The sequence below is a fragment of the Phaseolus vulgaris genome, chromosome 2, assembly GCF_000499845.2.
Source record: "Phaseolus vulgaris cultivar G19833 chromosome 2, P. vulgaris v2.0, whole genome shotgun sequence".
Lineage (NCBI taxonomy): Eukaryota > Viridiplantae > Streptophyta > Magnoliopsida > Fabales > Fabaceae > Phaseolus > Phaseolus vulgaris.
In genome coordinates this window covers 12,011,741-12,019,557 of record NC_023758.2, presented here as the reverse complement: position 1 = coordinate 12,019,557, position 7,817 = coordinate 12,011,741, and the positions used below count along the sequence as shown (strand labels likewise).

Below are 7,817 nucleotides of genomic sequence, written 5' to 3'. Positions count from 1 at the left end.
ACTTTACACTTCCCAAATCAAACAAAACATTAAAGATTTGTCCATTTAAATGGGTATGGATTCATAAACCACTATTTGCTTTCCTAGGTCAATTGTTTGTGGTTGATTGATAAAATTAAAAATTAAATTGCTTTCCTGTCAATGTATTTTGCAAAATGAATTCTGATTCGAAATGATCGAATGCGTACTTAAGCATAACTAAATTTTTGTGTATATAGATTGTGCTGGTGCTTTTCAGATTACTTTATTGAGCGTAATTGACTTAAATGCATAAAATATTAATAGATAGTAACTATATTGCAGAGAAAGATGGAGAGATTAAGCAGTGGTATATTTTCTGTGAGCTTGCAGCTGTATCCTGGAAGATGTGAGGTTAGTTGTATATTATCTGCAAATAACTTAACCTATTGATGCAAGAGAAAGGTTAGCATGAGATAATATCTGTAGAACACAGGAGGATGACATGCTCTAGGTTAGTTACCATTTTCCCCCCATTTTTTAACTTTCCTACAAAATATTCGGTAAGAAGTTCATTGATTCTTTTACTCAGTCCATGTACTACTTTTACATGTAGATATCTTGATTTATATACCAACTAATCCCATTCCATCATTTTTAACATGTTCATATAATTGTGGGAGTGGTGCCTCATCGTATCAGTCCAACTAAATGTTGGTAATAAGGTTACATACCTTTACTGTTTTGAATGTTGTTCTTGACGTACTTTCTGATCAATTGTAAAAGATGAGAAATGGTTCAATGCAGCATATTTTTACAGTTCTAGAAATTAATGCTTTGAGATCAAGATCTAGTATATATTTTTCTTTTCTTTATTTATGCTTCTTCAATTGATGAGCAGTGACGATGGAAGAAACCATATTTGACATTCTAAAGTCCCAGTCAATTCGAATATATAACAAGAAATAATACCTTTCACTTTCTGTTGCGAGAATATCAGGCATTAAATGGACTAAAAATGAGTTTTAGCAAAGTCCATAAATCGGAAAAACTTATCTGTCATCTATTTTGTGGTTGAAAAGAGGATCACCCATATTCCCTTCCCTTCAAGGTTCTCCAAAATAATATTTAAGAAGCAGATGGCTTTCGTGGAATGTACCAATTCTATTACTGTCACTGGAAGTTCAGAACAAGGCCAAGCTGATGGTGAATGTAACTTCTTTAAGCATGCATATGAAATTAGCGTTTGATCGAGTTTGAGGAGAATTTAGAGCATGGTTGCAGCAAAGGTGAACCCACTTCCACAGAAAACTTTAATTGATTCAGCTCCATTCAAATCATAACCTAGACTTACTGTAACAGGACTGATTTGGTTGCAAGTATCTCCTAAACCAAGTTGACCGTGCTCACCCCAACCCCATGTCCTTATTTCTACATTATCTGAAAATAGAAGGAAAGAAGTCAGCCAGAACTTTTATGTGATTCAAAACTCCTCAAGAACGAAAAGAGTACATCTTGCCTGTGACAATGACAGAATGCTCGGCTCCGGCAGCAATATCAGTAATCTTCATCCCATCAAGGCCAGGGACTTTCTCCAAATTGACTTCTCTTAAATCTACTAAATATAAGAGTAAAGTAATGCTATATAAACATTCTCCATGACATAAAAATTCGCATTTTTCTCACCCCCAATAAATTACCAATGAATTTATGCAGTGCCGTGATCTAATAATTTTACGCATTGGATGACTCTTTGGTCTCCAGAATCCATTGAGAACTTTACAACTGATACACTCAGTTTACGAGACTTCTTTTGCATTTAACTAATATACAAGAATTCGGTAGTGTGGCCAAGGTTGTGTATGATGGTGACCGCTAATCGACAGTTTAAATCTAGTAATATGGAACTAGATCGCAACAAGTTTCATTCTCAATTATTAGAGATGTATGCTACAAGAAAGTGCGTAAATTATGATGTCTTTATTGTTCAACGTTAACTCAAATGCCTTACCAGGTAAATGCCTAGGGTGGGGGCTTATGTTCTGAAGATCACTAAGCACCCCAAGGTGGTTTCCACCTAGCATATAAACTTCTCCCTCACCAATATATACCACTCATAGCTAAAGCATGGTTCCATCCCAGAGCAACTTTGATAAATTTCAATGAAGAGCTTAAGCAATGAGGAACATGAGCATCTTCGAAGCCCTTGAAGCCTCTTCCCCAGGTATAAACTTGCCCATCAACTGAAGATATTAGAACCATTTAGAGAACAATATAGTGCCACGGACGTCATGAAGGGGAAAGTGGTGGTCCTACCAGATACTGCTGCACTATGATCTCCATTTGCAGCAATTCCAAAGATTTCAACACCTTCAAAGCCACTAACAACTCTTGGAACATTAACAGATTTGACCTTATCGTTGCTGACACCCAGCTGACCATGCTTCCCAGAGCCAAATCCATAAACTTGATTTCCTATACAATCTGCATCACAACACCCTTTGCTAAATAAAGGAGAAACATGGCAAGTCCTAAGTGAGAGACAAACACATTCTAGGCACCAACTAAAACCAATCCAATACCTTTCAACAAGACAAGGGAATGGCGCATTCCACATGCAACCTGTACAGCACGCTGATCAACAAAGCATGACAATTTGACAGGAGAACACTGTGAGGCATAATCACCATGACCCAGTTGACCAAACGTGCCATCCCCACATGTGAAGACACACCCAGTATCTGAAAACCAATCAAGTAACCACTTTCAGCAGAAAACCAAGTAACCTCAACATTCACAAAAACAGTGAAGACATAGCCAGAAGAGAGCAAACCTGAAACAAAACCTGAGTGGCTCCACCCAGCAGCGACATGGGTTATGAAGTAGCCATCCAATGACGTTACAGCCTTGGGAAACAACGCGTTACTCAGAACCTCCCCATGGCCTAGTTGCCCAGAATTTCCCCTACCCCATGAAAGTACCTTCCCAGCTACAGATTATCATCATCATCATTAGTTTAACATAATATTAACATGAAGAAAAATTGCAAATTAGAAGAGAAAAGACGGAGGAAGAAATATGGCGGTGATACCAGAGGTCAAGGCTATGACATGAGCGCCGCCACATGCAAGAGAAGAGATAGAAGGGAGAGAGGGTTGGTGAAGGAGTTGAGGGAAGACCTCATCCTGAACACTCTTTGTTCCCAACTGACCCTCGGTTCCAGCACCCCAACTCCACACAACTTTTTCTGATTTTTCATCCTCTTTCTCTGATTTTTCGGATTCTTCCATCACCCTTTTATTTCTCTGCACTGTCTTCACAATCACACTGTTATCCCTCCTACCAATCACACTCTTCTTTGCGCCTTTACTTTTAATCTTTCATCTTATAATTTACATTGTCTTAAATTTCAGGGTTTTGCATAAAGTGACAAAAATACCATAAATACCATTTTTTCATACCCTGAATACCAGATGATATACTGGAGTAGGTTGTTATTATTATTGTAATATTTATACTTAATTTCTTCTTTTAATTTTTTTAAAATTAATAATTAAAAATTTAAACACCCTCCCTCTCTCCCAACACTTCTCTTTTAATGGACATTCAAAAGTGAAAACAAAAATGAGTAAGTGAAAAAGAGAAACTAAAAACTCATTCAAATCTTGAATTAAAAAAAAATAACGTTATGATGGGTGGTGGGTTTTCTTTTCAAATATAATATAATTCTAAGTTGTTACTATATGAAATAAAATATTTCATAAAGAAATATTGTTTTGCGACCACTTTTAAGTAGTAATTTATTTCAATTATCAATAGAGTTAATTATAAACTTAAAAAAAAACTATTTGGATTCATCTTAAAAATATAAGACATCATTTTTGAACTTTTAAAATATAAGAAATCAAACTAACTCAACCTCAAAAATGAAAGACTTAATCGTTAATTTCATCTTAAAAAAATTAGATTTAGATATTATTCTCGTCTGCTGATCTTAGTTGGATTTGAAAGTGGATTTCGAGTATGTTGATCTTAGTCAGATTTAAAAGTGAGTTTGGAGTTGAAGTGACTTTCCTTTATTGTTGAATCGAGATGCTAGCGAAGGGGTTCGACTTGTTGATCACACTTCGACGATCAAGTCAGTGAAAACATTCAAATTATAAAATATGTATAAGTGTAGAGTTCTCAAAAAAACTTACCTTTACTCAGGGTTTTAAACCCTTCTATAGACATTCCTTCAACAATTTCATCAATAAGAATATTTCGTTAATGTATACCTTTATTTTTCAGGTATAATGGGACATTATTCCTAACAGATTTTATTTACATTGAAAATATATATATGCTTAACTACTTCAGTTATTCATCATGTTGTTTCACTTTTAATTACCCTTTTAATATGGACTGCTAAGTATCTAGGCTGACCTCATGACACATCATTAGGCCCATTATTCACCTTAGGTCGAGCTAGGTATCCTCCAAATGGGCTTGCCTAGCCGACCTATTACACTCAAGTGCTTGAGTCGAAGACCCGAGCTCGTCCGTCCAGTACACAACCCCCTAGGCTCAAGCCGAGCTTGACAAGGCGCAAAGGTTCTCTTGCACCGACGACTAACATGACATTTCTCACAGGGGTTGCTGGGACACGGTTACTGAAACGTCTCGTGACAAGACATTTCACCTTACTAAATATGGAGCGTACATGTTGCGCTCGCATCGACAGTGAGAAAATCCTACCGTTCCACTTCCCTCTTTCGAATATATCTCTCTCTTTCTCTCCACGCTCATCATTGTGCTCCAGCTTTCTTCCTTTCAAAAAACTTCCCTTTCCTTCTACACACCACCTCACACCGTCGTTTCTCACCAGAAAACCATGTATGCTTTATTCGCTTAATTTCACTAGGTGATTATCATTTATTTTATTGACTATATCTTGAGAAATGCATCTTAGTTTTACATCGATTCGATTCATTTTGTGTGTGCCTTACCCTGAATTGTGTTCGTATTATATCTTTGTTTATGCTTTAGTTGTCTTCGAAGATGGATTATAGTTCTGCTTATCCCTAGGAAAAAAAGGAACTTCTTAAAGAGACCTCTGTTTATACCACCCGTTTGAAAATTATAGAGCTTAGGGAATTTGGGGGGTTGTCTAAGCAAAAAACATGAAAGTTTAGTAAAAGTAATAGAGTGTAAGGAATGGGAGCCTATATGTAGTGACGAGTCGTCGAAACCTGATGGTCCATTTTGCTTTTTCTACGCCACATTCTTCACCAAGGTCCTACTTCACCTTCCCTTGTCGATCTTCAGAAAATAACTATTATCTAAGTTGAACGTGGCACCCACCCAGCTACATCCAAATAGTTGGGCGTTCATCCGAGGTTTCATAATTTTGTGTTCCTAGTGTAAGAATTAATGGCCTTAACAATTGGGGGTGAATTGTTTAAGGGAAGTTTTTCGCAAATACTAGCTAAGAATGAAGATTGATGTTGATTTACAAATCAAAGAATCAGATCAGCCAAGAAAACAAAACTGTTAAAACTGTTATCAGAAAAACAACCGGTTAAAAATGCGTTTTAACTGATTGTTTATGGCAGCAGAGATAAAATCACAAGTCAAACAACAACACACAACCTCCTTGACTTTACACACACACAGTCAGAATAATCCTCTGACCTTATAGTTACACAGTTTACAGAATACAAACTAAAGAACAATTACAAGAGAATATGGAACAGATTACACCTGATTATAGGAAATCACAGTTGCTCCTAATCCTCTCTTTAACCAAAGCACAGCTCAAGGCAATCTTGCTTTCTTGAATCCAAATTTTCACTCTAAAACATTTTTGAATATTTTTCTCTGTATTTGAAATAGGAAGGGTAATTACAGCTATATAGCTCATCAAACTAGTCATTTTAATCAGTTAAACATGAGCCAAAACAGTTCGTAAAGAACTGAAAACAAATTTAAATTTTTTATGAAAAGTTGTTAAGAAATTCAAAAATCAATTAGTTGAAATGTCGATTTAACCATTTGAATTGGTTTTGACAGTTAAGTCAACCAAAACCAAAACATTTCAAAAGACCCTTCAGATAGGCTGAGGAAAAACAACCGATTAAAACGAGAAATCAACAGGTTGTTTTTCACTTAGCTTTGAAAAACATTTTTCCTTTTTAAGACCAGATTGATTCAGTTGTGAATTGATTAGGAGTGGATCTAGCAAATTCTAAACTACCTAGAACTAAACCCTAAACACAGCGACAAGGTCTTCAAGCTGTCTTCATGGATTTAGAGGCATCAAAGCTTCATTTTCAACACCCAGCTCGGCATTTCGCCGACTATGGAAGTCTTCCTCTATTTCTTCGAACTCAAACATTCTAGTCGCTAGTTGTGGGTTTCTCTAAATCGTGCCCCTGGGACAAGTCTGCTTACCCTCTTCCAATCATCTTATAAAAAATTTAAAATCTGTTTCCTCAAAGTCTGCACCTCGGCAAGAGATTCATCCCTACTGGACAACTTCCCTTTGTATTGAACACCCAACCCCGATTCCAGAGTTCTCTGCGCTTGGAAGACCTGCCCCCAAAGGACCAAGGCATTTGTGAATTCTTGGAAGGTTTCAAGGTTGTCTTCGACACACCAACACTCTTGACCAAGGAATATCTCCCCGGTGCTCTCAAAGACTATATCGGTATATCACCCTTCTAACTCTTGAAAGCAAAAATTACTCCAAGACCTTTAAGTATTTGTTTGTTTTTGCAAATAGCATGTTTTCTAACATCAGCAAGGCCGAGTTGGCCGAGCGTACCAGAAAAATGAGGGCAGCTGCGAGCATGAACAAGGATTTTTTATTCCAAAAGAGGAAAGCTTCAACTAGTGTTGCTCATGTCCAATCCAACCAGGACGAACAAACCACCTCGAGCCTTGTCTTCAAGAGGAAAAGACTAGAGAAAGCTCCTCCTACCGAACATTCTCACTCGGATGGTCGAGCCCTCAATCAAGAGATCATCACCATCCAAGAGTGTGAGGCCAAAAGCTCGCAGAGGAAAAGCTTGTTGGACCCCGATTTCGACATCCCAGCTCATGGTGAGTCATTCTTTTTTCCTGGTGAGGACAAGGCCAAACTGATGGCTCATGACGAAGACCACCTCTGTCACGATGTCGAGAAGCTCCTCAGTCAAGCATTTTCCTTGACTTGCCTAGCCAACGTCAAGGTAAAAGATCGAAAAAGGGTTGAGGAGCAGCAGTTTAAAGAGAACATGGAACTTCATCAAGAAGTTGAACACCACCGAGATGAAGCTAACAACTTGGGTGTTGCTTTGGCTGACAAGACCCAGGAGGGACTAATCCTTGCTGAGGAGAAGGGTAAACTTTCAAACGAGATTGAAGACTTGAAGAAAGAGCTGATGCGCAAAGGGGGAGAACTTTCTAAAGCAATTGACTCCTTCAAAGAGGACGCCACCCAATCTTACCTCATTGGATTCGAAGTTGCTTTGAAGCAGGCAGTCGTTGTCCACCCTACTATCGACTTCTCGGAGCTAGACTCGAGCAAGACCGTGGTTGAGGGAAAGCTAGTCGGGGATACTGAATTTGAATTTTTATGGATTGTATTAACTATTTACTTTTAACTATTGAACTAATTTATGCTTGGACTCTTTGCTAACATTTATTCGGCACTTCAAAACTTTAGACAATTCTAAGACGATTATTATTTTGGAATCAAAAGGCTTTACTTATAGTGCTATGAATGTATGCAAAAATGCTTTGCCAATTGAGCTAACTTACCTTTTATACCCTAAACATAACATGATCAACGTAATCTTTACTAAACTAGTGGGACGAAAGTCATAAACGATATTAGT

The 7,817-nt window shown here is 37.5% G+C and overlaps 1 pseudogene; it reads right to left on the bottom strand.

The window, feature by feature from the left end:
• Positions 1-879: 879 nt before the first annotated feature.
• Positions 880-3,334, bottom strand: LOC137810690 (ultraviolet-B receptor UVR8-like; annotated as a pseudogene).
• Between the last annotated feature and the right edge of the window lie 4,483 nt (positions 3,335-7,817).